This window comes from Lynx rufus, unplaced genomic scaffold (assembly GCF_022079265.1).
Source record: "Lynx rufus isolate CCGP_SWC_20201006 ecotype Redwood Valley unplaced genomic scaffold, mLynRuf1.p SCAF_9, whole genome shotgun sequence".
In the NCBI taxonomy this organism is placed as follows: domain Eukaryota; kingdom Metazoa; phylum Chordata; class Mammalia; order Carnivora; family Felidae; genus Lynx; species Lynx rufus.
The window spans coordinates 19,928,135-19,945,705 of NW_025814897.1; the positions used below are offsets into that span (position 1 = coordinate 19,928,135).

Below are 17,571 nucleotides of genomic sequence, written 5' to 3' on the forward strand. Positions count from 1 at the left end.
GGACCAGGCGAGAAAGGTCGGTGATGCCACTGCCTGGAATCCACAGAGCCTGGTCAATGTTTTGAAAGGGACTTGGGTTTTGTTTTACTGGAAAGCTTCCTGGAGGTCTTTTCTAGGCAGTAGGTTCATGTTGGTGCTTAGGTAGCACATAAAGCCGCTGTCTCCCAGACGTGTGGACCTGGTTTTGAGGACCTTACTGCTGGATCATGAGTTCAAACCTTGCCAAGCGCCAGCTTTGTGAATTCAAGAAATCCTTGTCCTACATAAGGACCCGGAGGGACTTGGAATAGTCTCTTCTTCACCCTCCTCTCCCAGCGAGGCCCGTTCCCTGTGCCAAGGGCTCCCAGCCCTCACCTCGCAGTCGGGACCCACTCCTGCCTGGTAGTTTTCGCTCGTGGCGAACGGGAACTACACAGTTGTCCTGTGTGAATCTGTCCTCAGTTTTCAGGAGGACGCGCGAATCCTTGGGTTCACTGATGGAGTGTTTAGCGATCTGCATCGTTCCTGTGGGCCTCCCTTTGGGAAGACCGACCCTTAAAAGGGCTCTGGGTGCTGCTTGGCAGGTGTTCCCCTCCGTCAATTGGCACGGACGGCTTTCTGCGCTTCCTTTTTGCTGGGACCACTCTCTACTGTGCTCCTGTTGGATTCGGTGGGGTTCGTTCAGCGTGAGGAGCAGGAAACCCGTATATGGGGGCGACCGGCGCGATGTGTATATTCTGGGTCTGAGCCCTTCCGGCCCACAACCCCTTCCGTTAGTTAGATAACTCTCCTTCTCCACTGAACGGCTCCCCCTCGAAACAGTAGCCTCTCCGGGGAGATATTTGTGAACCCTAGCCCCGCGCAGCGTCTGGCTCATCGTGAATATTCAGTAATTGGTCGTTGGATTGTTTCCCACTCAACGACATCATCGATTGAGTGCTGACTACGTGCGTGGCACTTTGCTGGAATCCGGTAATGCCAGAATACGACACAGCCCCTGCCCATAAAGAGTTGATGGTCCAAGAGAAGAGGCATCTGCCTACTCCTCCCGTCTATCTCAGTGCCAGAAATCTAGAGGCCGCTTGGTGCCTTCTGAGTTGAGGATTGCAGGATGATAGAGCTGGAGGGTCTTCGGGATTTCAGGGTCCCTCCCTCTCATTTCAGAAATGAAGAGACTGATGGGTGAGAGGCTTGCGTTCATGGCCACACAGTCAGGCGAAGCACAGAGAGAATTGTCCACAGCCCTTGTTTTTGGCTCTTTGGGGCACCCCATGTGGCTTGCTTTTGCCCTTTAACTAGAAAGAGCAAATCCTGAAAAGCGGAAGGCGGTACCAGAGCACGCGGGAGCACACTCTCACCGAACGTCTGCTGATGCTCCGTGCCCCAAATCCTGCAAGTGCTCGGAAGCTTCGGACAGTGGTTCTCACACTCGGACTGCAGAGTGAGCTGTTCAAAGGCAGCCAGGGCTCAGCTGCCTGCGAGCGCCCACTGGGGACATCTTTCTGGAGAGTCCAGAACTCTCAAGATGAAGGCTCATCAGTTTTGACCTTACGGCTCTGTTCAGCTGAGGTGCTGAATGGTTTTCGGGATAAGGTGTATGAGAGATTCTAGTTCATAAAACCACAGAGAAGGGCTTTCCGGGGCGCCTGGCTGGCTCAGTCGGTTAAGCCTCTGACTTGGGCTCAGGTCTTGATCTCACGGTTCGTGGGTTCAAGCCCCATGTCGGGCTCTGTGCTGACAGTTCGGAGCCTGGGGCCTGCTTCAGATTCTGTGTCTCCCTCTCTTTCTGCCCCCCACTCGTTCACGCTCTTCTCTCAAAAATAAATAAACACTAAAAAAAAAAAAAAAAAAAAAGTGGGGCTTTCCATTCTGCTAAAATATGGCCAGGACCTTGTCTGACTCCTATTCAAACAAACTAAATGTAAAAAGACATTTAGGAGGCGATTAGGGAAACATAAATGTGGATTTGACATTCAGTGATATTAGGGAATGATAGTGAATGTTAGGTATGATAATAGCACAGTGATTGTGTTAAAGAAAAAAACAGTCATTAGCCATGCATACTGGTGTCTGGGTTGTTTTTAAAATATTGGTGGGGGGGCGGGGGGTGGCCCCTGGGTGGCTCAGTCGGTTAAGTATCTGACTTCAGCTCAGGTCATGATCTCACGGTTTGTGAGTTTGAACGCCACGTTGGGATCCGTGCTGACAGGGTGGAGCTGGGAGTCTGCTTCCGATTCTGTGTCTCCGTCTCTCTCTCTCTCTCTGCCCCTCCCCTGCTTGTGCGCTCTCTCTCTCTCTCTCTCTCTCTCTCTCAAAAATAGATGGGCAAACATTTAAAGTAGAACAAAATAAAATAATATTCCAGTGGGGGAGAAAGCCGGGGAATAGACCAACGGTTTGACAAAACGTTGACCATGGTTAATCGTTGAAGGGGTCGGGGTGGGGTTGTCATACAATACCCTCTGCTTTTGTATGTGTCTGGAAAATTCCAGAATAAACAGTCTTCTTTAAAAATAGGGCCTGGGTGTCTACCCTTGCCCTCCCTACTTACAGCGAACCCCCTTCCTGACAGAACGGAGGCTGGCACTGCGTGGCTGACCGGATCGGGATGAGGGTACGGAGACCCCCGAGTAATTGGCCTGAGTTCCTGGTTACTTATCTCAGAGGATACCCAGAAGGACTGGAACGCTTCCTCTTGAGCACATCTGTCTTTGTGATGTCACCGATGCCCAGCTCACCCCTGTCTCTGGAAGCGGCTGCCAGGTGGACACAAGTGTCATCTCTGGTTACATTTCTGCCGCAGGCTGGCCCCTCAGACTCCCCCAGAGAGGCCCATCCTGAGGCAGATTCTCTCGCTCAGCCGTCACGAGATGCATTACCAACGCTGTGCCACAGAACTTATCTCTTCAGCGCGTTGCGATACATATATCTGATTCCTTACTCGCCCCTCGGTCCGTATCTGGCCCTTTCCTCTCCCCCACACCCCCAACCGTGACCCTGTCGCTACTTCTGCCCGCCGATAGTTCTACGGAAGGATCTGCAGTCACGCACAGCCTGTACAACGTAGGGATGTCACTCTTCCTAGTTCATTTCCCTTTGTTCTCTCTCACGTGACTCGTTCATGAAGCTTTTGTACCTGGACCTGCTCTTGACCCGAAGTCTCCATTCTGGGCTTCCTATGGCCATGCCCTTTAGTATAGATGAAGACTCCTTAGGTTCACGGAGATTTGCTTGCCTGGAGCCCGTGTCCTCCCAGGTATCCCCTCGCCGCTCCCGACAAAAATGCTACATATGGGGTATTGGAGACCCAAATGACTGAGAACCCGTTTCTTGGGTTTCTTCCTCATGTCTGGCCTCCTGAGGACAGATACTTCTAACCCTGAGGATGACCAAGGTGCAGCTATTCATGGAGGTACAGACAGAGCTTTGACATACTCCACGTGCACGTGGGGCCCCTCTTGGTACCCAAAGAAGCCAGGGGCAGAGTGTAATGTGGATGGGGGCACACCACAGTTGTTGGCTGCTATCTCCTGCACAGAACGCCAAGCAGCTTGAGAAATCTAACCGGGCCGTTATGAAGGGATATTTGTCAAGTAGGAGGGTAAGACCTATTTAATTGACCAGTTTGTTCACTTGATTTATTACTTTGAAACATTTAGACAGGGGGTATCTGGACCTCCCTTTTTTTGTTTTTTCCGATATCCAACATGGGGCTCGAACTCACAGCCCCAAGATCAAGAATCACAGGCTCTACTCACTGAGCCAGCCAGGCTTCCCCAGGCTTCCCTTTCTACTCTTCACATTTTAGGTATCAATATCTTAACTGAGACTCAGGAATTTTGCTCCTGGCTGGACTTCATCTCGCCATAAGGTAGGCTTAGGTTCTCCATGGCATTTCCCGCAGCTTGTAAAACACAACCTATGAAGTCCTTTCATGGCACACTTATTTCCTGTGTTTATAACGGAGATGAAATCATGGTTTTCCCACCACCCCTCTTCCAGCTCCCAACAAGCCTCAATTATATAAGCCGACAAGCCCATTTAAAATAGCCTTAAAGTGAGGGTTGCCTGGGTATGCCAACAACTTTATCCTAAAAGTCTTCCCCTGAAATTTCCTACGCCCATTCCTATGCTCATTCCTATGGATGCCACTCGATAAGGATTAGCCATAAGACCTAAAAAGTTGAGCTATTTTTTTTTAGGTTTTTTTTGAGAGAGAGCTCTTGCATGCAAGTGGGGGAGGGGCAGAGAGAGAGAGAGAGAGAGAGAGCGAATCCCCAGCAGGTTCCGTGCTGTCAGGACAGAGCTCAACACAGGGCTTGATCTCACAAACTGTGAGATCATGACCTGAGCAGAGATCAAGAGTCGGCCGCTTAACTGACTGAGCCACCCAGGTGCCCCAAAGGTGAGCTATTTTTAAACTTCTAGTTTCCCCAAATGGCTCCTTCTCTTCAAATTAGTGCTAGAATTCTACCTTCCCTCCTTCTCTCCCGCCCGTGAAACCTTTCCATCTCTTCCAATGAACAGTATTGAAATTTCCGACCTATTATGGTGTACCCACCACTGTACCTACATCATATCAAACAGAAGGTTTTAAAGGCCTTTGGCATATCAGGGTCAATGTCTCCCACCCACATGGGTTATGTAATTGGCCTTCCTCTCTTTAGAGACCCAGAGCCTTGTGCTAAATAGGAATTGAGAAAGGACTGTGGATATGGGGAGCGAGTGTAGGGGTGGGGTGAACACATAGGTTACCTCACACAAACAGAAAATGAGCTCCCCTTTGCACTAGGAAACTCACCTTAGCTTCCCACTCAGTCCGTCTCAGACCCAATTAAATTTTAATCCAAACCATCATAAACGCAAAGTGCTTTCTTCAAGCTCCTTTATTTCTGGAGCTCCGTGGCGCCCCGTTTAATAAGTGCTTCAGGAGAAGATGTCTGGCAAGGACTGGGTATTGACTTTGGAAAGGGGAGTGTTCACATCCCCAAGTATGTCACTGATAAGTTACTGGAAACCAATCCCAGCCCTCCAGTTTGCTTGTTTATGTGGCTCAGGCACCTTGCACCAAACCTCGGCCCAAATTCAAGTTTCACAGGGGCAATGGCTGCCATTCAACATGTTTGGCTCTTGTCTTCATTTTTTTTTTATTTTTTATTTATTTATTTTTTTTTTTTAAACATTTATTTATTTTTGAGACAGAGAGAGACAGAGCATGAATGGGGGAGGGTCAGAGAGAGGGAGACACAGAATCCGAAACAGGCTCCAGGCTCTGAGCTGTCCGCACAGAGCCCGACGCGGGGCTCGAACTCACGGACCGCGAGATCATGACCTGAGCCGAAGTCGGCCGCTTAACCGACTGAGCCACCCAGGCGCCCCTGGCTCTTGTCTTCAAAAGGATGTCAACAGACAAAATCTGCCCACCGTTGCTCTTCATTCGGAAGTATATTCATATGGACATTCATTCCACAAGCACATACTGAGAAGCCTTGTGCTAGGCTTGGGGGAATGGAGACTTGGAGTCTTTGACTTTAAGGGCACCCAAGGTGTGCAACCAGATTACCATAGTAGCGATAGGAGTCTATGAAAGTGGAGGCATGTACAGAAACGTATTGTCTTGCTGCCTGGGAGAACTGGAAGAAGCATCAGAGGCGGTGACATTGACCTGGGTCTTGAATGACGCACCGGAACAGGGACAGCCGAATTGGACAGTTGAAATTTAATTTCTCCTCTCTTGAGAGTTGCATTTCAAAAGCTGTTGGTTTTCATGAGCACAGAAAGCGGGCTGGAGGCCCGGAGGTCTACTGGGGGCCTTGTCTACTGTTGTAGTAGAGAGCGAGAACGGAGAAGAGTTTAGGACGGCTGAGCCAGAGGGAAGGACTCTGCTGGGCAGATGGGGATTACCAAGGAGAAAGGAAGGAGCTCAAGGCCTCGCCCCGCCCTTTTGCTTGGGCGGCATTCGTAGATTTACTAGTTGCTGATGGCTGCCAGTATGTCCCTGGGATGGGAACCAGCTGTCCAAAAAGGCCAGTGGGAACAGCATCTGGCTCCACTCTACATCCTGAAGACATGGCGTGCTTCACACACGAACCTCACTGCAACCACCTCCTTGACTTCACATCTTGAAATAACTCCTCATCACTGGATGAGTATTTTAAGAAACAACTCTCATCAAGAAGTTTCCATTAAAGCAATTCCAGTAGAGTGAATAACCATTTCCCCCCGCTCATCAGACATGCTTGTCTTACAGAATCGTGAGTTCAATTCTCACTTTTATAGCCCTATCTTAAAAAAAAAAAAAAAAAAAAAAAAAAAAAAAAAAAACACCTCAGAGCAATGATCTTACATTACATCTGTGTCAAAAAAGTTTCCCTCTGCATTTTCAGATCATCTTTTCTGGGTCAGCATTTCTCTTTCCTTATCACAGTTTTTTTTTTTTTAACTTCCTGTTCCCTATCAAGCTTTATATGAACTCATTTTGTCATTTCTTAAGCAATTCAGGAGTGAACCTTTCCCCTTTTTGAAGGCCAGTAATTTTTCTACACCTTCTTACTCACCGTATATGTGCAAAGGTCAGAGTTATTGAAAATGTTTTGACAACCCTCAATTATTTGCACTTAAGGGGTTGACTAGAGAAGGGGAACTGCATAAATTATCAGCAAAATGACATTAAAGCCATCACATATAATACCAATGGCATACATTCCCCATTTGTTTATTTGCCCTTCGAATGTACTTAAGATCTTGTTTTTAGCACACTAAGCTGCTTTCATTTGCAATTCTTATCCATATAGTAGACGGGCAACAGAGTTTCCATTGGATGACCCATCAGCCAGTGGGTGACTGAAAGCTAGAATAATATAACTCTTCTCTAACGAGAACAGCTTGTCATGAAGAAAGGCTAAATACACAGTCTTGTAGTTAAGGGAAGAAACAAAAGCCTAGACAGATAGGAAGGCCTGTTCCACCAACCTGACTCACAAACACCTAGACTTTATTCCTTTATTTATTCAACATTTCTTGAGCACCCAGTATAGGATAGGTGTTGGAGATCAAAGAAGTAAAAGACATCATCCTATGTTCTTTGGGTTCTGTAAATGAACACACAGCCTAATGGACACCCAAACAGATCTATGAGGCCTTGGTGGGAACAATTAACTCCACTGTGTTGCACAGAGAGCTATTTGGGCTGGATATAGAAAAGTGTGTAGAGAACACGTATGTGGGGAGAAGGGGGAGCAGTTTTCCGGGCAGAGGGGCCCAGCATGCGCAAAGACAAGGAAGGAAACAACGTATTGAGGGGGAGAGAGAGTTCAGGGTTGTTGAGATGCAGGGGGCCTGGGAGGAAAATGGCAGGGTTGAGTCTAGAAGGGTGGATTTGGGCACCGCCATGGAGCACCTCGGATGCCATGTGGAAAAGATGATATCTTTCAGTTAACAGGGAGTCCGAAGGCTTAAGCAGAGGTAATACGGTCAAATCTAAGTTCTAGAATAATGACCCTGCCAGCAGTGAGGATGGTGTACAAGAGGGAGGAAAGGCTAGGGGAAACCAGAGTGGACTCGACAGGTGAGAAACAGTCTGGCCCGAGTCAGGGGAGCATGCGGATGGAGCAGAGGAAGTGCAGTCAGCCTCACTCAGGATGCCTTGGTTCCTGCTTGAGGACTGGGCATGAGGAAGATGAGGGAAGCCGTGAGTGTTTCCTAATTTCTGTTTATCTCACTGGTATGGCCAGGGTTTGACGTGGACAGTTCCAAGCTAACATCCGCTAAAGCACAACCTCATTCCACGTTTCTGACCTTTTTGTCTGGGGACTTGTACAGGGCTTAGGCTTTTAGCTCTTTCTTCTTCAATTCAACAAACATCGTTGGCACCGTGAAGGATGAAGAGCTGGTCTTCTTCCTCAAGAAGCTCATAATAAACTCATGGAGGAGGAAGACCCGTAAAACAGTAAATATTAACCAAGGCTGAGTGAAAACCAAAGGGCTATGAGGGCATAGAAGAAGCCAGGGGGGGGGACTCGGGAGGATTTCACACCGGGGGTTTGCGCCAGGCTGTTCGTTTTTACTGAGCATCTATCACATGCCATGTAGGTCTCAGGCACTGAGAAGAGCAGTCAAATACATATCCATGAGAAGGAGGAAGAAAAAACATTAAATAAGGAATTATAAGCAGGGTGAATACTGGAAAAGAGAAATACAGGCTGTCATGAGAATAAACAACGGAGAGATTAGTCTGAGGTATCAGGGAAAGCAAACCCAGAAGGTTTAAGCTGAGACATGACAGGTGAGTAGAGATACCAGCGTAGGGGAATGTTCCCGAAGAGAGAAGTACGTGTCCGCTTGCTTAGTGGTGGGAAAATGAGGCATGTTCAAGGAACTGAAAGAAATCTAATGTGAATGGCATATAAGAGCAGGGGGAGTGGCCTGAAGGAAGGCCGGGAGGGGCCAGAATAGATCACACAGGTTAAGGTTCTGGAGATTTGTCCCAAAGGGTATAGGGAGCTATCGAGGTTGTAAGCAGAAGAGTGGTGAGATTACTGCATAACTGGAGAATACATTGCAAAGGGCAAAGCTGGAAGGAACAGATCTGTTAGGACAGACACACCGTTGCAGTAGTCAGACGGGTGACGGTGGGTTAGCACCGAGAGGGGACAGCAGATTGGAGAGAACAGGTGTGCGATTTCGGAGGCAGACCTGGACAGGACTTAGCGATTAATTGCATCTGAGAAGGAAGCAAGGGCGGAGAAGTCAAGGTTGATCTGGAGCTTATAACTTGGGAAGTTGGGTGGATGGTGTGGCATTAACCAAAAGAATCTGGAAAGAAGCAGGTTGGGAGGGGGCAAGGCGAGTTTGCTGTTTGAATACACGAGGTTTCGGTACAAGCAAGATGTTCAAGTACTGATTATACATTCCAGGACATGTGATGGAAGCCCAAAGGTTAAGAAAGAGAAAAGGATGGTACCTAGGGATTAGGGCAACATTGGAATGGAGAGGTGGGACTTTTAGCCCAGCGAATGGCTCGGATCTCCTACAGAGAACGCACAGAATGTGTAAAGGAAAACCGCACAGAGTCTCTCGAGGAATGCCAGCAACCAAAGTGCCTGCAGAGGAGTCGAGCTTACAAAGGAAGCTGAGAAGGTATAGCTAGGGAAATCCGAGGAAAAACCAAAAGCGTAGAGTCAGGGCAGTAAAAAACAGAGAGCGGTGAAGGGAGCGTCAGTGACGTGAAATGCTCTTGAGAAGTCACGAGAGACTGAAATGCGAAAAGCCCGGTGGACCAGACCCTAGTGACCCAGATTCTCACTGCTACTTACTGAGTGACCTTAGACAAGTCACTGAATTTTACACGGAGCCTCGCCTACACTTGGGTGTGATTGTTCCGTATTCAGATCAGCATCTAAAGGCTCAGTAAACAGGGGCCGTTCTTTTTCACACTGTTTCTAGAGCCGGTTTTAGTGGTGAGGCGCGAGATTACAGTAGCTTCTAGTAAGAAAAGTGAGATAGAGGGTGGGGGCGGATCATTGGGGTGTGAGGAGGAGTTCGCAGGGAGGAAGAAGGGGAAGGTGCAGCAGAAGATGCATTGGTTTTCGTGGGGATAAAGGGAACGACACTGGACAGGCATGAGCCAAAGAAGCTGGCGGGAAGTATGACGGGACCACGGTCAAGTGTGATGGCTGCGAAGAGGCAGGACGAGTTACGGGGGGAGCGGAGCCTATAAAGAATGTACCATGAATGGAGTTGGAGTCTTTGAGTTTTTGTTTTATGAATGTAAGGGAACCGCTGGCAGTTTTAAAGGAATACGTTTAGCTCACCTTGTTTCCGGAAAATTAACAGAAGAGGGAGGGAGGGATGGGCTCTAGCAGAGAAGGATTTAGGGAAAAGCTATCCCCACTGTGATTGTCGACGGAAGAGTTTTAAGACAGAGCAAAAAACCACTTGGGAGCGTGTGACCTTGCCTCGGTCATTTAACCTCGCTGAGACTCAGTTTCCCCATCAAGAGAGTGGGGGTGGTACTGTCTACCTCTAAGGTTCTTTGGCGCATTATATTTTATGTCAAGTATCCAGGATGGTGGTTAGCGTACAATGAACTCTTCGGTCAATGTCCTTCCCATTCCCATCCTGCCTCCCCTCCCACTCTTGGTAGCGGACCCGAAGGCCTTGCTCTCGCCTGATTTTCAGGAGAGCTAGTTTTGTACTGTACTAAAATTAAACAACAATCTCGTCTTCCAAAAAGCTTCCTTTCCAGAATAGGGCTAATGTGTCACCCCCGCTCCCTCCCTGATTTGGAGGATTGATGTGTTTCATGGGCTTTGTACCAATGTGTCTCGACGCACGGATGCTTGTGTTTGGGGCTGGGCAGTGGCTCAAGGGTAGCCCTTTCCCATAAAGCTGCGAAGGCATTTACCTACAAGATGGAGAACACGTCCTTCCTGGAAAGAGAGCAAAACCCTGAAACCATTCCCCTCATTTTTCTCCCAGTTTCTCTTTTTCTCCCGTCTTCCACGACATCTGGTTTGGTTAAATTCATTTCCAGCCCGAAATAACTGGTTTCTGGAAAAGATGTAATATGGATTACATTTCTCTAAAGCCATGTGCTCTATACATCCTGGTATCCATGCAGATGTCATTTGATTCCGTTTTGTTTTATTCATTCAATAAATATTTATTGAGTGTCTGCTTGGGCGCTTGGCATCCATAGTGCAAAGAGGAACAACATTCAGTTCTGCGTTCTAAATGGTCCCAGATTTTGCGGCAAAGCAAGACCCAAAGACATAATAGGTTCAGTCGATTATGGCTCAGTTAAGTAGGAGCTACCGACCAGCTTCAAAGTGGGTGGCGGATGAGCAGCTACAAGAAAATACTTCAGGGGCACCTGGGTGGCTCATTTGGTTAAGCATCTGATTTTGGCTCGGGTCACGATCTCACTCTTCATGAGTTCAAGCCCTGCATCGGGCTCTGGGCTGACAGCTCGGAGCCTGGAGCCTGCTTTGGATTCTGTGTCTCCCTCTTTCTCTGCCCCTCCTCTATTCACAGTCTGTCTGTCTCTCTCAAAAATAAACATTAAAAAAAATCTTTTTTAAAGAAAATACTTTAGGGGCGCCTGGGTGGCGCAGTCGGTTAAGCGTCCGACTTCAGCCAGGTCACGATCTCGTGGTCCGTGAGTTCGAGCCCCGCGTCGGGCTCTGGGCTGATGGCTCGGAGCCTGGAGCCTGGAGCCTGTTTCCGATTCTGTGTCTCCCTCTCTCTGCCCCTCCCCCGTTCATGCTCTGTCTCTCTCTGTCCCAAAAATAAATAAACGTTGAAAAAAAAATTTTTATAAAAAAAAAAAAAGAAAATACTTTAGCAAAGCTGATATTTGAATGGACTCCTGATGTGGGAGCTTCATTTTCCCAGGTGAAGAAAAAGGGGACGGGCTTTCCTGACCTGTTTTCTTGAGGAACCGGCATGTAATTTGAAAGAGGACGTTTGGCCCCGAGAAGCGTGAATCATTTGTTGTTCCAGGATGAGAATGCCCACAAAATGTTCACTGAGAGTCCAGTATGGGCCAGGCAGGGTGCTAAGTGCTTTGTTTTAGTTCGTTTGAGTCCCAGAACAACCTTAAGAGGCAGGTCCCACGACTGCCCCCATCTCACACGGGAGCTAAGCGATGCTTAGAGGGCTTGAGTAACTTGCCCGCAATCACCCGACGACACGGCAAGGATCTGAACACAGACCATCCTACTCGAGGGTCTGTGGACTCTGAAGCATCGTGGCAGGCGAGCTGGGCGCTGGCTCCTGCGGGCAGTGGGGTAGCAAAGTGGAAGGCAGAGTGGGGGGTGATGCCTCTGGGGGGATGAGGCCAGATGTGGCATTAGTAGATTCATCTTTGCATGTTTATTTTTTTATAAAAATGTAACTGCATTCCTTTTAAAGTGAGATAGGACCCTATTTAGACCCACTGGTTTAAGTTTACTTTTATTTATTTTGAGAGCGAGTGGGGAGGGCCAGAGAGAGAGAGAGAGAGAGAGAGAGAGAGAATCCCATGCAGGCTCCACGTTGTCAGCACAGAGCCTCATGCGGGGCTCGAACCCACGAACCGTGAGATCACGACCTGAGCTGAAATCAAGAGTCCGATACTTAACCGACTGAGCCATCCAGGTGCCCCCACGCATGTTTTCAGCATAAGCCCTGTTTTAGTGGGAGATAATTGTGTAAATGAGACAGGAGGTTTGGGATAAGAGACCTAACTTAAAAGCTTGTTGTTCTTAGAAATTTTGATTCCTACTTACTTGCAAATAGCATCCTGAGACCCTTGATTTTCAGTCATCAAAGTAAACCCCAACGAGGTAGAAAAGTACTTCTAAGTCGTTTACTGTTTTTACCTTAAAAATGATCAAATGGATTCTCCAATTAAAAATCAAGGAATAAAGATAGGCTTTAGCCTCCAGTTAGTTTAAGGATGAAAAGTTGTGACGGGATTCAGATTTCTACAAGAAACTTGCACAGAAAAAAAAAAAAAATCTTTTCCATTTACTCTCCCTTCATAGAATATTTTCATGCTCTGAGTTTTGTTTTGTTTTGTTTTGTGTCTTGCCTCCTAGTGAATTTTAAGAATCATGAATTTGATTGTGGTACAAATATATTCATGAAATGTTTCAAAAAGGAAATGAACCCAAACAAAGAAATCGACCACAAAAATAGCACACTGGTGCTGGTTGTTTACTAATAAACAAACATCAGGTTCACGGCACAGTTCAGCTGATGTGTGTGGTGAGAGATCAAGCCCCTTGCTTTCAGATCTAACTCCGTTCGTATGGTGGTTTTTCAACCTCCCAGTGCCCAGGACCTGCGTTAGTAATCGAATACTCCAGATTTGAGATCTTCGTTAGTCTCCCAGTAGGCGTGTTGATCTCTTTGGATGATGAGGCTCCGTGACGCTTTGCTTGGGAAAGCACAGACCTATAGCAAGGAGCCCAGCTGTTCCCCTTCCCTCCCACAAGGCCCCAGGAACGTGAACTTGCTGAACTTGGGTGGCCAGGCTTTTGGAGCGAGCAGCCCAGTTTCTTTTCCCTCCCACGGGTTCTGCTTCCTGGACCCTTTTGCTGACCGGCGAAACCAGCCTTGAGCAATTCCTTGGTGTGTGACCCAACCCAATTCTTCTAGGACAACCGTCCTCCCCTCTGGCCCAGATCTTTTCGCCACCCACACAAGCTGGAGTTTAACCTCTCCTGTCAGACACGAGAGCACAACCTTGAGAAGGCTCTCCCCACCCTCGTCAAAGACCGTGATGACAGACCCTCAGAGTTGGGTGGGACCCAGGGTCCTCTCGGGCGTCTGCTTTCTCACTGTCGGTCAGCAAGGCTCTAGGGTCATGGTCTCTGGCCTCAGGGAGCCCTGAAGCCTGGAAGGGTCAGGAGAGGCTTTTAAGAAAAGGACGGGACTTCGAGAAAGAGATTTGGAGAGCATTCCAGACAAGGGAAGGGAGAGAGGCCAAGGAGAAGAGCAAGAAATCCTCCCGGGTTCAGGAGACTCTCATCTGAGTCTTGAAGATCTCCAGGCAAGGAAATTCCAGGGCTTCCCCTGAGTCTAACCCATCCTTTTTCCTGTGACCCGCAATGTCCCCTTTTATGGGTCCCGGCTGTTCAATCTGTGAAACCTGAAAGGGGAGGGCGCCAAGAAAAGGAGGTTGTGGTCTGACAGAAACGCTAGCCTGGCGGAAAAATCCAGCCTGGTCTCTTTTTTTTTTTTTTGTCCCCTCCTGTCTCCTTCCAGCCACTGGCATGCTATCACCAGATTTTATTGTCCTGGGCTGGCCACAGCCTGTGGACACCCCTCCTCTGCCCTCCAGGGCACCCTCTGGCAGAAACACAGCATGCAGCTTCCTCTGCAAGGTCACTGCTGAGGGACATGATGATTTTTTAACCCCTTCTCTCAGAGAGCCAGAGAAAGCAAAGTTCCAGAAATGTCATTCGCCCCTAGAAATGTCCTCTTACCGTGGCTCCCTCTCCGTCTTTCTCTGTAAGTTGTGGAAATCAGCCCCAAGCTCCTCAAGGCAATTAAACTGTGGAAATGGACCTACCCCCTTCCTGGTGCCAGGCCAGCTAGGGTGTGTGTGTGTGTGTGTGTGTGTGTGTGTGTGTGGTTTGCTCTATGTGCACATAGACATAGGACAGACGGGGTAAAGCTGGTGCCCCCATGGCCCAGGCTGTGCCTGGTTGTTCGCCACGCCAGCCCGTGGGTGCGCTTTATGCCCTCTCGCCTTTCAGCCCTTCTTACCTTCACTCTTCTCCCTGGCTGTTCCGACGTCCCTGGCCATCTTAGACACACCTTGGGTTCAGAGCCAGGTAGGAGATAGGAGTTGGGACTTCCTTGAAAAGGAAGAGTCTGAGATCAGAAGGTCTGCTTCTGGAACGCCGGCACACGTGGCTTACTCTCTTTGCTCCCAGCTTCCGCCTCTGTAAAATGGGCATGCCGTTTGCAACCTCGGGGAGCTGTCCTGAAGATAGAAGGACACGCTGGTGATGAAACAACTTTGCAAAACGCGAGGTGCCGCAAGGAGCTGAGACTAGAAACCCTGGCGAATGGCATGTTAGAGTGGGGTGGGGACAGGGCATCAGACAGAATATTCCACTGCAAAGGGGCATGGCCGAGTTAAGTCACAGAGGGCCTAAGGGGCCAGGGACAGCGGCCCTCAGGAGTCAGTCCTGGAGGGCTCCCGAGGAGGTTTCCTCAGAAGGGGCTCTGCGTTGGCAGACAGGAAGGCATAGGGCGCTCCCTTCTTCCTCACAGAAAACCCCTGCCCCAGGGAGAGATTCGTCTTTGTTGCTGCCTGGCCCGCTGAACAGCCCCAGCCGGGCCCCAGACCGATGCTGCTTAGGAGCTGGGCTGGGCCCGGGGCCTTTCCTGTCCGTGGAGACCGACGCCAGGGACATCTCCCGCCTGAGTCCCGCCTATGCACCTGGGCCCCTTTGCAGCAGCTCTCCCTTCGCCGACTCCTCCCCGCTCCCCACCGAGGCTTCCTGTTTTGAAATCACCAATAAATGGAAAATGTGAGTGCTGTCACTTTAACAGCTCAGGCTGCGTGTGTGTGTGTGTGTGTGTGTGTGTGTGTGTGTGTGTGTATGAGCATGGGTGCGTCGCACCGCCTGGGGAAGGCAGCTGAGGCGGAGGGCTCGCCCCCACAGGGGATGCTAGTGCTCCTGCCCTCCCAGCACACCCGGCTGCCTGACTAACCAGAGGAAGGCACGCTGTGAGATCAGTGTCTGTGAGCCTGCCCAGGAGGGCTGCTGGGGCCTTTCCTGTCAACTGGAGAACTCCTCTCTCCGCTTGTAGAAAGATCTTTTTATTTATTTTATTTTATTATTTTATTTTATTTTATTTTTTATTTTATTTTACATTTATTTATTTTTTGAGAGAGGGAGAGAGAGAGAGAGAGACAGAGCTTGAGCGAGGGAGGGGCAGAGAGAGAGGGAGACACAGAATCCGAAGCACGCTCCAGGCTCCGAGCTGTCAACACAGAGCCCAGTGCGGGGCTCGAACTCATGAACCGTGAGATCATGACCTGGGCCAAAGTCAGATGCCTAACCGACTGAGCCACCCAGGCGCCCCCCTGCATTTTACTTTGATGTACAAACTACATTATTATTTTTTAAAGTCTATTATTTAAAGAGACAATAAGAATAGTTATATACATAACCTAAAGTATTATTTTGCAAAAAAAAAAATAATTATTTTGCAACCTTTAACATTGCTTGTAGTTGCTGGTATGCTGGCAATGAATTCTTTCAGCTTTTGTAGGTCTCAGAACAACCTTATTTCATTATTCCCTTTTATTTGTTCATTTATTTATATGGCATGCTTTTTAAATATTTTTTTTAACATTTTATTTATTTTTGAGAGAGAGAGAGAGACAGAGCACAAGCAGGGGAGGGGCAGAGAGAGGGAGACACAGAATCCGAAGCAGGCGCCAGGCTCCGAGCTGCCAGCACAGAGCCCGACGTGGGGTTCGAACCCACGAACCGTGAGATCACGACCTGAGCTGAAGTCGGATGCTTAACTGACTGAGCCACCCAAGCGCCCCAATGTCTTTTTTTCCCCAACCTGTAAAACAGAAACAATTTCTTTACCAGTCCAAAACTGGCTTCCTAAGGAACTAGAACACAGTAGAGCAGACTCAGCCCTTCACTTGGATGGCAGGCAGTGCATCTAAGTCTCTTTTTCTACCCCAAGGACCTACGCTGGTTCCTGGCAACCAGCAGGAAGTATTCATGGGGTGCTTACTACGTACCAGGAAGTCAAGGCTCTTGAGAGTCAATGCAGATCATTACAAAGTCTCTGCTCTCGGGGAGCTTACAGTTGCTGGGGGATACCATCGCGATCCCACAAATATGTATGGAAATATGGCGGTGTTAGCGTAGGATGACAGAATAAATTCCTTTTCTTTCATTAGTTTTCTAATTGAGGCTCTAGCTTTTTCTGGCTACTGGCAGAGGGAAGGCCATAGTCCATATGCCTTTTCATATTGAATGTTATCACTAAGGTAATATTATTGACACAGTCTTTTGGAAACAAACATGTGAGAACGTGAACAAGGGTAAGGTGCCTCTCTCCTCCCGTGCCCCCTCCCCTAGCCCACTGTTGGCCACCTTGGACCTCCAAGCCCCTTCCCTCTTTCCCACACTGTGTCTGCCGTTCCTTCTCCCTTCTTGTCTGGATGGCAGATTCCACTCATCCGTCAAGGCCCAGTTCAAGTCCTGCCCCCTCTGGGGGCAAAGTTAATCTGTAAATGACCGTGTAGATGCATCACTGAGCACTGCGATTGTCTTCAGTCCCACCTGAGCTCCTTGAGGCCAGGAATTATGTCTTCTCTATCGCTGAATTTCCCAGAGCCTGGCACAAAACCCAGTCCTTCTCAGATGCTTAACACATGTGGGATAGATGAATGGATGAATGAACGTTCCCTCTCTCACCTTTTAAAAAAAATTTTTTTATGTTTATTTATTTTTGACAGAGAGAGACAGAGCATGAGCGGGGGAGGGGCAGAGAGAGAGAGAGAGGGAGACACAGAATCCGAAGCAGGCTACAGGCTCTGAGGTGTCAGCACAGAGCCCGACCCGGGGCTCGAACCCACGAACTGTGAGATCGTGATCTGAGCCGAGGTCAGACAGACGCTCAACCAACTGAGCCAGCCGCCCAGGCGCCCCAAGATTATCCTTTTTTGAAAACTTGAAATAGAGTTGACATCCAGGGCCATCTTAGTTTCAGGTGTACAACGTAATCATTGGACAACCCTGTCCGTTATGCTCGGCACAACAAATGTAGTAATTACCGTCTGTCACCATACGCGACGTTCGTACAACATTATCGACTTTGTTGCCTATGATGTACTTTTCATCCCCATGACTGGGCTTCTTTAACATATTTGTGAATGATCTGGAAAAGGAAGTTCAGAGTGAAACTTGCATATCTGTAGATGACTCAGAGCTCTTTTGGAGGGGAAGTGCCCTGCCAGGGGGGTAGACCATTGGAGGAACTCCTAAGATAGGACTTGACGTTCTTCAGTGCGAACAAATTTAAGGCCCTGCATTTAGGCAGGGCTTATCTGAGGTACAA

General features: G+C 48.6%; 1 protein-coding gene and 1 long non-coding RNA gene across 4 annotated transcripts in view; one reads left to right on the forward strand and one right to left on the reverse strand.

Annotated features, from left to right (window-relative positions):
- The window catches only part of UBASH3B (ubiquitin associated and SH3 domain containing B), a 140,216-nt gene that overhangs the window by 62,719 nt on the left and 59,926 nt on the right, over positions 1–17,571 (forward strand). The window lies entirely within an intron of this gene.
- On the reverse strand, positions 12,054–14,988 carry LOC124505308 (uncharacterized). 2 transcript variants are annotated; one of them, XR_006960610.1, is made up of 3 exons: positions 14,918–14,988; positions 12,249–14,455; positions 12,054–12,147 (listed from the first exon to the last, which is right to left on the reverse strand). It is a non-coding gene; the product is annotated as an uncharacterized LOC124505308 (long non-coding RNA). The 2 variants fall into 2 exon arrangements; XR_006960611.1 differs by lacking the exon at positions 14,918–14,988 and having other exon boundaries at positions 12,249–12,341; positions 14,236–14,889.